The 14,951-nt window shown below is 43.9% G+C and overlaps 1 protein-coding gene across 1 annotated transcript in view; it reads left to right on the top strand.

The window, feature by feature from the left end:
- The window catches only part of LOC101169588 (uncharacterized), a 31,437-nt gene that overhangs the window by 10,566 nt on the left and 5,920 nt on the right, over positions 1 to 14,951 (top strand). The window lies entirely within an intron of this gene.

Raw genomic sequence — 14,951 nt, 5'->3', positions numbered from 1 at the left:
AAATTGAAGTGGTCTTGGCTGGAAAAAAAAAAGATTTTTAAGGTAGTGTAGGTCAAATACTTTTTTGTGTAAAATAATCTCAAAACCACATTTTGAAATAATTTCAATTTTAGTTTTGAGTTTCAGTTTTTATTTTGAATACATTTCTCTATCTAATTTATTTGTATTTCCTAATTACCATGATTTAGTTCAGTATAGTTGACATTAATTATAAGTATTTGATGGTTTGGACCCGCACTCCCTTAAAAAATAATGTTTACAATGTTTAGTTTAGTTTGTATGTTTGTTTTGATATTTCCCAGATTACTTAGTATTGGTGTTAAAGAATTGATGTATTATGTTATAGAATTATAGTTTAAAGCAGATCCCATATTTTGATGTAATTATAGTTTGAGAAAACAGTGCAAGTGGATGTTGTACATCAGTCATTTCTAAAGCAGAAATAATGTATAAATAACTGAGGTATTTTCATAGAATATCATAGTTACTGGTGTTCTTTTTGCCATTTGGGGCTTTGATGTTACTATATTTTAGCAATTGTATGTTTTGCAGCTTTAAGGAAAAGCGTAGATTGTAGGATTGTGTTACTTTGAGCAATTTTCCAAATTCTTTTTTAGGACCAGCAAGTCCTTAATGGAGAGTCAAACTAGGGGTTTGAATGACAAATCATGATGCTCCAATTAGTCTTAGTTTCTTGATAAAGAAGTGAATAACTAGCTGCCAGAATGCACCAGAATGCATCTAAGACCACGTATTTTTCCAAAATTTCGCTCTGTGCCCGCCATATCGCTCAAAGAAAAGTTCAGGGATTTTTTCCTTGCCTGACTTTCATCACTGATTACGCCAAACAATGAGCGGTGTTAAAGTAGAAAATAGGAAACCGCTGTTAGACAGATTGATTTTTAAAAAAAAATTTTTGAGTCAACAAACACAGCTTAATTGTGAAAATAAAGACGCCCTAAAAAATAGAAGCCCTAGAAGTCAGAGTGCTGGAAAAGAAAATTCCAGAGAAAAATGAATCGTTTTAAATGAAAAATTCAAATTAATTATTAAAATCGATTTATCACCCAGTCCTGCTCTCCATTATCAACTTTTTTATTTTATTTGTCCTGTCTAGCAGCTGAGAAAACGGGTCATAGCTGAAGGCCTCTTGTGTTGGACAGATTTTACTCATTCACACTAGAAATCAACTGATATGAGTTTTTTAGGGCCAATACCAATTATTAGTGGTCAAAAAGTCTGATGACTGATATTTAAAGTGATGTTCATTTGCAGTAAAAGAACAGATCTGGCTTTCAAACATAGAAAAATACAAACCGCAAGAATCAACTTAATTAATACAGTGGGCCAAAAAGTATTTAGTCAGCCAACAGTTGTGCAAGTTATCCCACTTAAAAAGATGAGAGAGGTCTGTAATTTTTATTATAGGTAAACCTCAACTATGAGAGACAAAATGAAAAAAAAAATCACATTGTCTGACTTTTAAAGACAAGTACAGCTCTCTGCTTTCTTGGGCTTCTGTTTTTCGAAGAAACGTCAGTTCGTCTGCCTCCCTCAAAGCACAGACCTAAAAATGGCAGCGGCCAAAAAGAAGCTTGTTCTGCAACATAAACATGCTTAACTCTATCGCCGGGGGATTTTCACCTAAGAAAAACTATTGACATGAATTTCATTAAAGTCAAGGAGTATGTACCTTCACCAGGGAAGAGTCACATGTCGTAGGAATAGATGAACAAAAGACCAAGTTTCTAGTATCAGTTTAGATTAGGATTTTATGTTCTCAAATTCCTAATTTTTCAGTAAATGTTTTAAGCTTTTATTATAATAAGCTTTATTACAGAGTCAAGGTCCATTTACCACAAAAATACACAAAACATATAAAAGACTTAAGGATAAAAATAGAACACTCAAACAAGTAAGGAACTTCCTATGTTTTTCATTTTGTTACACATACCACAGTTGAAAATAAAATAAAAAACACTCTAATTTATCATGTGTTGTGTGTTTTTGATCTATTTTTGGTGACAACTACTTTTTGTTGGGTATATTATATCGGGTAAAAATGACCCGAGGCCCAGTGATGGTGTAACTTTTTATCGTGAAAGTGTTTTAGGGTTAGTAAAAAGGTGTTGTTTTGGAAACAGTAGTGTCGTTAGACTATGATACTCTGCCAGGGGTTCTAAAAGTTTTTGTAGCAGACTGGGGGCCAATTTTGGGAGGAAAAAGGGGGAAAACAGGAAAAGTTGTTTTTAATAACTTTAATGACAAAGTGTCATTTGTAAAGTTAACCAGGCCCTCCAGATGTTTTCCCCAGTTGCTGTCAGAGGTTTCTGCCCAGATCTTCTATTCGTCTAGTAATTGTATCATTTGACGGATATCTTATCCGGCAAATGATACAATTACTATATTATTATATCTTTTGCTCTGGACAATGTCAGCTACTTCCAGCATACATTCTTTTTACAAACTTCCTGTCACTTAAGGGGCTTGCCCCGCCGGGCCATTTCCAAAGCCACAACGTAGCTAGTTACTGTCACAGCTTCTCTGGATTTAGCCATTTTTGGAAACATCTTGTGTCCAGCATAGCCTCATTGTAGTTGTCGGAGCTTATTGTTGCGCTCCTCGCCGGTAAATTTGTCATATTTTTTATGATTTGTAACATAGACACGATTTATTTTGAATTGTTTGAGCATTGCACTTACCTGCTTACAAATAAGGCACACGACTTTATCCAGCTCTTAAAGTACGACAAAGTAAGTATTTGTCCACTTAGCTTGAAATCCCCTATTCTACTCGCCAACGCAACGTTTTTCCTCAAAAACGCTCTGCCTCTCTTTTACAGAGGGCCAAAAAAAATCTTCCTGCAGGCCCCCATTGGCCCCCGGGCCGCACTTTGAGAACCCTTGTACTATGGTAACTAGCTGTTCCATGTGGCCCCTATATGTAGTCACGGCCTGGTTTAAAGTCAGACGTGGCACATAAATGTCCGTAAGATATTCGTTTAAAATATATTTTATAAATATAATATTAGATAATTAAAATAATTAATAATTAATAAAATAATTAATTAACTTTGTATGGAAGTTTATGAAGATCACAAAGCCAGAAATCTTTGCATCGTGCACATTTCTTTCCCGGGCCACAGCCTGCTTTTCTTTTAAATTCTCCAGAATCTGAACCACCTTCTGTCTTCTGCATTAAAGCACCAAAACATTGGTCATCATGACACAAACAAAACACAGAAAATACCAAGGAGACTAATGTTGTCAATATCCAATCAAACACGTTGTGTCTTCCAATAGTGGCTCATCTCTAATAGCTAGATGCCGGTGTCCAATAAATGCGACAGGTTTTCGTTCCTTTAGATCAGGGGTCGGGAACCTATGGCTCGCGAGCCATATATGGCTCTTTTGATGGTCACATGTGGCTCGCAGACAAATCTTTAATTATACTTTTTTTTTCATTAGACCAGTCCTTTTCGGGCGCGATGCGATGCCAGAGGCGCGCAGTAGTAGCGGTGCTTGGAGAAAAAACTATCAGTTTACTATTATCTATTATTTCACAGAGTTTGTACCACCCGGAAACCTGTGAATTGCCGTGCCAAAAACTGCGCGCTCTCGTCTCTGAGAAAGAGCGCGCAGTTGCGGGGACGGGATGTGTGAGGAAGAAAGCAGAGGGTGGGGGTGAGGGGTTGTGGGGACAGGCTGCAGGTGAATCGCGCAGGGATTGTAATAACGTAAAACCCGATGCCCGTCACTCACTGTGTTTGGCTCCGCGTCTGCATGTGAGCAGTCTTTGTCACATCTACAGAACATTCAGACCTACCTAAGATCACGTTTAAAGTCTCAACGCCTGCATGAAGCAGAAACTCACCACGTATCAACCAGACTAGACAATCAACAAAACTACCACGAGAAATACTCATCATTTATTAGCAACAGCATAACAATGTTATTAAAAAGGATCCACAGACTTATTGTACTTTAAAAATGTTGAAATTACATCAAATGCACACATTCACTTGTATATTTAGTTTTAAAAATATTGTCGCGGACTGAGTTTAACTTGGCTGTCGGGCCGCGTTAAAAGTTCTGGGGTTCATTGAAGGCATCAAGCAGAGATCTGATTGGCTCTCAGTTCTGTCGCTCAGCCTGTTGTTAGGTAATTTGGACCAATGGGGTTCAGCTATGGGCCGAATAAGGAAAATGGGAGGGCTGGAGCGGGGGCAGGGGAATATAAAGTTGGGAGAAACGCTCTCTCTCGTCTCGGCAGGAGAGATTCAGGAGTTGATGAATTAGTTGTACGGCGTTTGTTGCGGTCTACAGTAACCAGAATAAAGAACTTTAAAAGAGGTTAAGTCTCCGTGCCTCAGTGTGGGAAAGAGACACAACAATATTGTATGGCTCTTTCGAAATTACATTTAAAAATGTGTGGCGTTTATGGCTCTCTCGGCCAAAAAGGTTCCCGACCCCTGCTTTAGATGCCGGTCTCTAACAGTGGCCTGGCTCCTTCAGTTCCTCACTCTGACCCAGCAGTGTGTGTGTGGTTTTGGTGACTGTTGTCTTTTGTAAGCTGTTGGTATTGAGTTAAACCTGGATGGTTTTCTCTGAAGGGCAGCTTGTTATGGCCCGCAGCAGCAGTCACTGACTGCAAGGACCATATTGTTTTCGCAGTTGGAACGACGACTTCGCCGCCTTTCAGCGAGAATTTGACCCCCGCCGCATGCTCGAAAAGTCACCAAAACCTGCACACACCTGGGATAAATTGCAAATGAATTTTCCACAAAGTCAACGTCACCCCCCCGAAGACGATGACATCACGGCCAGCGATCTCGTCAAAAAAATGAATGGGCCGAAAATCGCGTATGGGGCCGAACAAAATGTACTTCAAAATACAGCCGCCATCGGCGGTTTACCCGGCCGGTTGGCTGCCTCGGTCCCGTCGAGGCCTGACCAGAGCTCTTCTAGGGCCGGCGTTTGGGGGTGGGGGCCTGGGCTTGCTCCGGGGGGGGCCGTCGCTTTCTGGCTCCTCTCTCTCTGTGTGGGGGGGGTGGTGCTGGGCCTGGGGTGTCGGCGCCTCCGGGGGTGGGGCCCCTGGGCTGGGTGGGCCTGGCCCCCTTGCTGGGGGGGGGGGGGGGGGGGACAGCTGTTTGACCACCGGGGGACAGTCTATCAGCTGTCCCCAACTTGCCCCCTTCCTCATATAACCTCATAATAGGGTGAGGGGGTGGGGGGCTTAGCCTGCGATGAGCCTTGGGGGGGGGGTTTACTAGGCAGTGGCCCCCCTCCTATGGTTGCCGTATGGAGTGGGCCCCCCCTCTTTCGGTTTTATTTGCACCTTAGACATGTAGGGCCCTTGGTAGGGGGGGTGCTTGGACATCACTGCCAGCAAGCAGCGGATGTCCTCCTAGCACCCTACCCGCCAATTTTAACCGCACCTTAGACATTTAGGGCCCCTTGGTGGGGAGGGTGAGGGGACGTCACTGTGAGTAATCAGGAGATGTCCCCTTAGTGCCCTACCCGCCAATTTTAACTGCACCCCCCCTAGTACACACACACCCCTCCCCCCTCAATATATACATCCCAACATAAACACACACACATGCACACACACACCATCTCAAACACACATACACGCACACACATTTTGCAAGGAAGGTGGGACCTGGTTCCATCTGTCCCCTGCCTCTTCCCTGGTGGGGGGTGCGGGCCCCTTTGCAACGGCAGCCGTGTCCCCGGGGTGCCGGCTTCCTGGGCCCGGCGGTGCTCTCTCCGCGCGGTGGGGGAGTTCACATTACATCTGAGCCGGGGGTGTCTGGTCCCTGGGGGGTGGGTTCTGGTCCTTGCTCCTGAGTGCTGGGCCCCGCCAAATTTCCAACTGTGGCCGAGCCTGGTCGGGCCATATTTATAACACCCCTTGTGGGCCCTCTTTTTTTTCCCCTGGGTTCCCCCCTCCTGGGCGGGGGCGGCGGGCCCCCTGCCTCGCTCCTCCCTGGACCAACCGTGGGCCGGGCGGATGGCTGCCTGGAGTGCGGAGCGGGTCTCCCTTGGGGGGTCCTGGCTCGTACCTGGGGTTGGGGCGGGGGGATGCCCGGAACTCCTGGGCGGTGGTGGGGTGCTCGTTTGGGGCTGTGGGCGTCCTTCTCCGGTGGGGCTCTGCGTTGGGTTCTCCCGGCGCGGCGGGGGGGCTGCTCTCCTGGTTGGGCTGGGGCGGCGCTCTCTTTCCCTCCGTGCTTCCCTGGCCTCTGGCTCTGGGGGCCTTGCGGCGGCCCTGCTGGCCCTGGCCTGGGTGGCGGGCTTGGTCGCCCGGGCGGCGGTTGTTCCCTGCCGGTTCCCGTGTGGCGTTGGGGGGATTCCGGCTGCCGCTGCTGCTGCGGTGGGGGTCTTGGGGTGGGGATGGCTGGGCACTCTCCCTCCTTCTTTTCACGTTCCACCATCCATTTTAGAAGAACATAAAACTTCACCTGAGCACTGGTGTTAGCTCACCTTTGCACTAATAGCTTGCATGACTGAATGACTGAAATATTTCACACTAGTTGGTTTTAAGGCATAAGTATGCGTGTGTGAACACTATCTGTTTTGTGTACATGTCGACAGGTGGACATTTTTGCAGCTAGCAGGTGTGTTTATAACATTTGAGTGTGTGTGTGGACGGGCCCCGCCCTTTTTGTACTGCATTTGAACCTTACCATAATGATTAACAACCAGTAAACTTGATGCTGTATGCTTCTTCATGGTCTTATCCCCCTTCCCCTCCTATTATCACCCCCTACCCCCCCCTCTCTCTAGCGTCCCTCTCTCTTCTTCCCCTCTTTCCTTTTCCGTCCGGTCCAACACCAAAGATTTTCAGACATGATTGAAATTAATAAAGTTTGGCCTCAATTACAAAAGGGGTTTATTCAGACATACCTTTGGTTTGTCAGAAGATTAATAACCCCTCTTGTTAAAGCAAAATATGTCCAACACAAGAGGCCCTCAGCTCTCGTCTGTCTGCCCAGCTGTTGGACAGGACAAGTTAAAAAAAAAAAAAAAAAAAAAAAAATACAGCCGCGAAACCAAGACACACGTGTCGGGGATATCCCAAAGATGTTTTGAAATCATTATGGGACGGCCGCACGACCTACGGCTTGGCGGCCATTTTGTGGCTAACTCTGAGAATTGGCGATTTTCGTGTTTTCCCGCAAAATGGGGAAAAGACACTTTTGTTTGAACGATTTTCACGCCATTGCACACACTTGCTGCCAGCTCCAGTCTACAAACACCCCAGAAGTGTCGTTGACCTTTGACCTTGGGAAAAGGCCGCCATCTGGAATTTTCTCAAAAAAGCACTTTTAGCACCAGATACAAACGAAAACTCGTCGTTGGAATTTCATCAATCAATCGTCTCGTAACTTTTCGGGCACCAACGGCCAGCTACTCTGGACAAAATGTTGGAATTAGAAGTTGTAGATTTTGAACGGCGTGCGCGTGGCGAGCTAGCAACCGTTGCCATCTTGGTTAGCTCGCACATTTTTAATCGGAATGTCGTGAAGAGGAAATATGCGATTCCTTGGCCCGCGCTGAACAAAACGATGTTACGCTCGACAAGATCGATAAAGGAATGTGGGCGTGGTAAGCAAAAAACCGTCGCAAAAAAATGTGCCGACTCGGCAGAAACGAAAAAATGCGGAACTTTTTTTTTGAGAATCGACTAACAAAACCAATATACCCTTGTCCGCGATATCCAAAGGACGTTTTGAAATCATTACGGGATGGTGACACGACCTACGGTTTGGCGGCCATTTTGTGCAAAAATCTGTATTGGATTCAATCGTAAACCTGTCGTTGGAATTTTCATCGATTGTCTCGAAACTTTTTGGGCATCAATGGCAAGCTACTGTGGAAAAAATGTTGGAATTAGAAATTGTAGATTTAAACGGCGTGCGCGTGGCGAGCTAGCAAAGTGGCGCACTGTTATAACTCCTATGTTTTCAAAGGACTACTGTGAAATTTGAATGCATGCATTAATGCTTGAAACTGAATACATTGAAAAACACTGGATACGGACATATAAGGAATGTGGGCGTGGTTAGCATAAAACCACTGTTGCTAAGGTCAACAAAAACTTTACTTTTACCGATTTGTCCGAAACTGACGTCAACCTGTTCGTCCTCCCGAGGGGACCAAAACATAAAATAGTTGCTATGGAGATAAAATCAACAGAAAAGCCGCCATTTTGGAAAAAGTGGGTGTTTTATCAACTTATGACATATAGCTCTCACCAATGGAGGAATGTGTTTTTCTGATTCAGTTGATGATGCTGATCGCTATGCTAGCACTTTTAGCCACATTAGCATAGCTAGCATAGTTAGCATAATTAGCATTTTAGGTAATGTGTTTTTCTGAGTCAGTTGATGATGCTGATCGCTATGCTAGCACTTTTAGCCACATTAGCATAGCTAGCATAGTTAGCATAATTAGCATTTAGGTAATGTGTTTTTCTGAGTCAGTTGATGATGCTGATCGCTATGCTAGCACTTTTAGCCACATGAGCATAGTTAGCATAATTAGCATTTTAGGAAATGTGTTTTTCTGAGTCAGTTGATGATGCTGATCGCTATGCTAGCACTTTTAGCCACATTAGCATAACTAGCATAGTTAGCATAATTAGCATTTTAGGTAAGTGTTTTTCTGAGTCAGTTGATGATGCTGATCGCTGTGCTAGCACTTTTAGCCACATTAGCATAGTTAGCATAGTTAGCATAATTAGCAAATGCCGATTTGACTAGCCTTTATCAAAAGTGGGCAGTGAGGGCGGCTGTGGTGCGTAGAGGTGGGCTCGGAAGGCGGGTTGCGTCTGCGGGCCATACAACGCCGCTTGCGGCTTTAATTGCTGTTTACTTTTGAGGCTTCAGCTTGGTTTGGCAGAGAGTAGACAGTAAAGGTATTGGAGATGAAGTGGAACAAAGCTTCTGTATGTCACAACCATCGATTGGCCAGACTGGGTTTGACGTCACCCATAGGAAATGCCTTACTTCTGGCCATTTAGAGCTAAAGAACATAAATAAGCAGCATAAAAAGCAGTGAGTGGTCCAAGTCGGTCTGAGTTGACGTTTCCATGGCAAATACAGCCCATTCCAAATTATTATGCAAATTATATTTTTCTATGATTTTTCTAAATACTCAATGTAAATGACAGTCGGCATAATTTTCAAATCACTAATCATTAGAGTATATATTAAAGGTTACTGAACGAACATCATGAAGATAGTGACATAAAAAAATCTTAAAATTTACTGTTCCACATTATTACAGACAACAGAATTCCACAACATTTTATAGATTCTAAAGAACTGAAAATTGCTGCATTAGAGGTCATATTTACTGAAATCAAAAGCTATTTGAATTAAAAACATCTTAATAGGGCAGGTTCCATATAAACATAGGAGCGCTTATTTTGTAGCAACTGCACAATTCTTGCATCAGTTGAACTTGTATGTTTTTGGGGTTTTCTGCTTTAATTTCTTTGTAGGATGTCAAAATAGCCTCCCAGAGCTGCAGTTTGGATGTGAACTGCCTCCCACCCTCATAAATATTTTGCTTGAAAATGCTCCAAAGGTTCTCAATAGGGTTGAGGTCAAGGTAGGAAGGGAGCCACACCATCACTTTATCTCCATTTTTCTGCCCATAGCAGCCAAGATGCAGAGGTATTCATTGCAGCATTAGTTGGTGCATTGTGATGCATGAAGATGATTTTGTTATGTAAAGCACCATGGAATAAAGTGATCAGTCGGACACTCCACATTCTTTTCAAAGGTTATTTTTACATCTTTAGGGACCCAAAAGTTTACCTAGGTCAACCAGCTCTTTCCCCATGATCCTGGCCCAAAACACGACTTTGCCACCTTCTTTCTGATGTTGTTGCGTTCTTGGGACCTGGTAGCCATCCACCCATATGGATGCTATACCTAAGCCACATCATCAATTTTTACCGGACCGATAAGTTTCTGCCTGAACGGTATTGCTTAACAGTACCGGCGTAGTGGCGTGGCAACAGCGCAGACATGGCGGGCACTACTTTATTTCTATGTAGCTTAAAAAGACGGACCTTCTCTCTTTTTCCTCACTGCTTTTCCTTTGCTGCTCCTGTGCAAAAGGGAGGGGCTGCTCACACACCCTCACTCAGACACATGTACAGTCCCTGACAAACGTCTTGTCGCTTATCCATTTTGTAGAAACAAAAGCGTATAACCTCAATTTTAATGAATCCATTTCATAAGAGGTAGCTAATACTTCTTGATATTTTAGGCTATTGATATTGCCTTCCACCCTGCAAATGTTTGGCACCCCCCCATACTGGATGTAACCCCAGACCATGATTTTTCCGCCACCAAACTTAACTGTTTTCTGGGTGAATCTCGGGTCCATGCGGGCTCCAGTTGGTCTCCTGCAATATTTGCGGCGGCTGTGATGTAATTCAACTGAAGACTCATCTGAGAAATCCACCTTCTGCCACTTTTCCAGCGTCCATCCTTTTAGCAGGCTGTGGGCCTTGGCAAATGCCACATGTTTTTTCAAATGCCTTTTGTTTAGTGCTGGTTTCTGGGCACTGATACGACCATGGAGGCCATTTTGAGACAGAATTCTACAAACTGTTCTGGTTGACACACGGACTTGAGGTGACCAGGCCTGGTGGAGCTCTGCTGCAGTGGAAAAGGGGCTGGCCTTGGATTTTGGAACCAACAAATGGTCCTTCCGAGCAGTTGTCTTGCGGGGTCTGCTGGACCTGGGCTTGTCAAAAACATCTCCAGTCTCTTCAAATCTTTTTCTTATATTTGTACTTGACGCTGAGACACATTGAAGGTGTCAGCCACCTCAACAGTGGATCTGGTCTTCAGCCTCTTGATAATCAACACTTTGGTCTCAGGGTGAATCTTAGGCATGTTGTCAGAGGTCAAGTGTCAGTTGATGTGAAGGCCTGGTGTGCCGGGGTTCTTTTTATACACACCCACTAATTCATTGATCAGTAATTGATCACGGGTGAGGCTGTAATCTAGGATTGGGTGCATCATATGACATGGCGACAAAACTTTTGTCTTGCCAAAATGTGACCTTTCTGTGTTCATTAAATGATCAATCTTTCTTCAGTGAAGCAATTTTATTTTAGTATATTGAACATAATTTAAGAGGGTTTTAGCTTTCATACGAGACATTTCTAAAACCAATGGATTCATTAACAGTGAGGTTATACGCTTTTGTTTCTACAAAATGGATAAGCGACAAGACTTTTGTCAGGGACTGTATTTCTCCACTGACAGTGACAACAAACACACGCAACTGGCAGGGCAGTCGCAAGCGAAAAGGTCCAAAGTGTGGCTGTATTTTTTTTCAAAATAGTTGTAGATAGCGCGTGCTGTCTCAAATCTATCAAAAACATGGCTGTAAGGGCGGTACCGCCAGTAACTTCTTCAAGCACCGTGCTAAAATACACCAGATTGTAGCAGAGAGGTGCGCCGGATTTGACCGTCCGAGTGAGATGTCTAGCACCACTATAGGTTTAACATTTGTGTATGCAAGCAGTACACATATGGAGCATGTGACGCAAGTTTTGTTTATCAAAGATAAGGGCTGGAACTGTTAAAATTAAGGAGTGGGAAAATGAATCAGCACTGTAAAAAATTAAAAACAATGACCATATAACACTGACAGGTTGAAAGTTTATATTGTGCCATAAAAGTAATAAAGTAAAGCTATGAGTGGCGTTGTATGGCCCACAGGCCTACCTCTAAGCTCCCCCGCCATTGCTGCCCACCTTTACGTACACCAGTGACAGTTCTGGCACAAATGACGCCCTGGGCGAGTCACACCAGTAGCGCCCCATGGTACAAGCCCCTTTTTTTTAGACTTGTCCTGTCCAACACCTGGATAAACAGATGAGAGCTGAATGCCTCTTGTGTTGGACATATTTTACTTTAACAACAGGGGTTATGAATCGTCTGACAAACCAGAAGTATGTCTGAATAAACCCCTTTTGTAATCGAGGCCAAAGTTTATTCATTTTAATCATAATTGAAAATCTTCTGTGTTGAACCGGACGGAAAAGGAAAGGAGGGAGGAAAAGAAAGGGATGCTAGACAGGGGGGGATAGGAGGGTGATTAAAGAGGGGGGGGGCATAAAGCAACAAGTTGCTGAATGGTTATAATCATTTAAATGATGTTCAGATGTAATGCAAGTCTATAAGGGTGGGGCCTGTCCACACACACATTCAAATGTTACAACCGTTGGCTCCAAAAATGTACACATTACAAATAATGTTCATACACGCATACCTATGCATTCAAACCAACGTGTGTGAAATATTTCATTCGTTCACGCAAAGTATTTGTGCAAAGGTGAACTTACACCTGTGCTTTAGTGATTGTTCATCTTTTTCTAAAATGGATGATGGAAAGTAAAAAGGAGGGATGTTGGGCTGTTCTCCTGGCGAGGCCCAGCGCACAGGGGCAAGGACCAGAACCCACACCACAGGGACATGGACACCCCCAGGCTCAGATGTGATGTGATCCCCGGCTCTTGGTCTTGCCAGAGAACTCAGGGATCCCTCCATCTGCGTGGAGAGAGGACTGCCAGGCCCAGGAAGCCAGCACCCGAGGGCCTGTTAACCCCCCTCCAGGGATGGGTTAGGGGACAGATGGTCTGAGGTCCCACCTTCCTTGTAAAATGCATGTGTGTGTGTGTGTTTGTGAGGGTGTGTCTGTGCATGTATGTGTGTTTGTGTTGGAGTGTCTATTTTGAGGGGTAAAGAGTGTGTGTACTAAGGGGGTGCAGTTAAAATTGGCGGATAAGTTACTGGGAGGATGTCTCCTGATTACTCACAGTGCCTTTTTAAAACATTAAATACAGAGTACAAGCCGCATGTGTAAGGCAACATGGTCATCCTGACAACTCACGTCCTGACCATCAGAGTAAGTGTGATTCATCAGCACACTGTGGGTGGGGTCAGCATTGCCTCAGGCTCATGTGTTTGAATACATCCTCATCTGCCAAACAGCATGGACCTCTATTCTGTTCACAAGTTCCTCAGTTATGTTTTTTTAATTTTTTTTTGTTTTTTTTTACTTATTGACAATCTTGGTATCATACATAAAATTACAAACAGTAACCATATAATCAACATTACATCCCTCAGTTATGTTGAGGAAATTTACATCCACGATCCCCCATTTCCCATGAGTCTTAGGGGCTAAAGGCGGGGCCAACGCCCGGCTCGCCACACTGTTGTAGGTGTTTAAGAATGAGCAAGTAGCAGCAGTGCATGGAGGGGTGAACGGGAACAGCTCTCCTTCCGCATGTGTCGCGGCAGCATTATGGTAGTAACAGGGCTGGTTAAAAAAACACCAGTAAAATAATTCAGCGGCGACTGAAAAGCGTGCGCCTCTGCGTGGCGCGTGAGTCAGACGTTTCCTTCCACAACAAACACTGTTACTCCGCAGCTCCGCGCTCGCCCCGCGCTCGCCCCGCGCGCTCCTTTTCTCCCCTTCCTATCTTCTCCGTCACCTCTGGCCAGGGCGGCTCCAGGGAGGAGCTAATCATGTCTGTGCAGAGCAATCGGACTTAATACTGTACGTTTTGTGGATGAGGGGCGGATGTGTTGTTACGTGTGGGAGCCATCCGACTGCCATCGGCCCCGCAGCTCTATGTGATCGAGCAGCAGGAGAACATGTCTTCAGCTCACACGGAGGCTGTGAGCTTTTCAATGCAAAATTCCGCTCAGTCCTTAGAAACTGTAAAAACGATCACTTGGATTTGTGTTTCCAGTCGTGTCCCGACAAAATAAAGGCTGGTGTTATTCCCACATATTTACGTGCAGCCAGCCGAGTCACTATGACTCAAGAGGTAAATTCACTCCTGAGCATGCGCTGTTCTCTCTGTCACGCAGCTGACCGGCTTTTCCAAACCTGTTGGTAATGCCAGAGAAGCTACGAGACGATATTTAAAAATCCCAACGATAAGTTGCAGGTGCTATATTATTTTTTTGACGATTCAAGATAGCAACCTCTTCCTGAGGTCAAAGGTCGACCAAACTCCAGGAAATTTTGTCAAAATCAAAATAAGTTAATTTTCCCATATTGTTGAAAATAGCGAAATCACACATTTTGGCACAAAATGGTCGCCAAACCGTAGGCCATTTTGCCATCCCATAACCCGACAAGGTTATATCGGTTTCATTGTCGATTCTGGAAAAAAAAATCAGAATTTTATTTTGTTTTAGAACATTTCTTTGCGATTGTTTTTTGTTTACCATGCCCACATTCCTTTATCAATCTTGTCGTGGGCCAGGAAATTAATATTTCACGAAATTTTAGTAAAAAATGTGCGAGCTAGCTAAGATCGCAAAAGTTGCGAATTCGCCTCCCTCACACCGATCTTCAATTTCTAATTCCATAATTTTTTCTCACAGTATCTTGCCATTGATGCCCGAGAAGTTCCGAGACAATCGATAAAATCCCTAGGACAAGTTTTTGTATGTGTGTGGTACTAAATGTGGTACTAACTTTTTAAAAATACAAGATTGGCGGTCTCTTCCCAAGGTTAACGTTCAACGAAACCTTTGTGGTGTTTGTAGACTAAAGCTGGCGACATGTTTGTGAGATTTCATTAAGATCACCCAAACACAAGTGTCATTTTCCATATTGTCGAAAAACACAAAAATTGCCAATTCTCAAAGTTCGCCACAACATGGCCGCCAAGCCTTAGGTTGTTTTTTTAACTTTAAAAAATAAAAAAATTTAAACTTTTTTTTACGTTATTGGTCCCTGTGATGTCATCATCTTGGGTGGGACGTCGTTCACTTTGCTGAAAATATATTTTCATTGGGTCCTAGGTGTGTGCAAATTTTGGTGACTTTTCAAGCATGTGGCTAATTTTCACTCAGCTTTGAAACAATGTACAATGTACAACTGTAAAACATT

This window comes from Oryzias latipes, chromosome 2 (genome assembly GCF_053564925.1).
Source record: "Oryzias latipes strain Hd-rR chromosome 2, Olatipes_Hd-rR_3.1".
Lineage (NCBI taxonomy): Eukaryota > Metazoa > Chordata > Actinopteri > Beloniformes > Adrianichthyidae > Oryzias > Oryzias latipes.
Note: the sequence above shows the minus strand (reverse complement) of the source record. Positions and strands in the feature narration are given on the sequence as shown.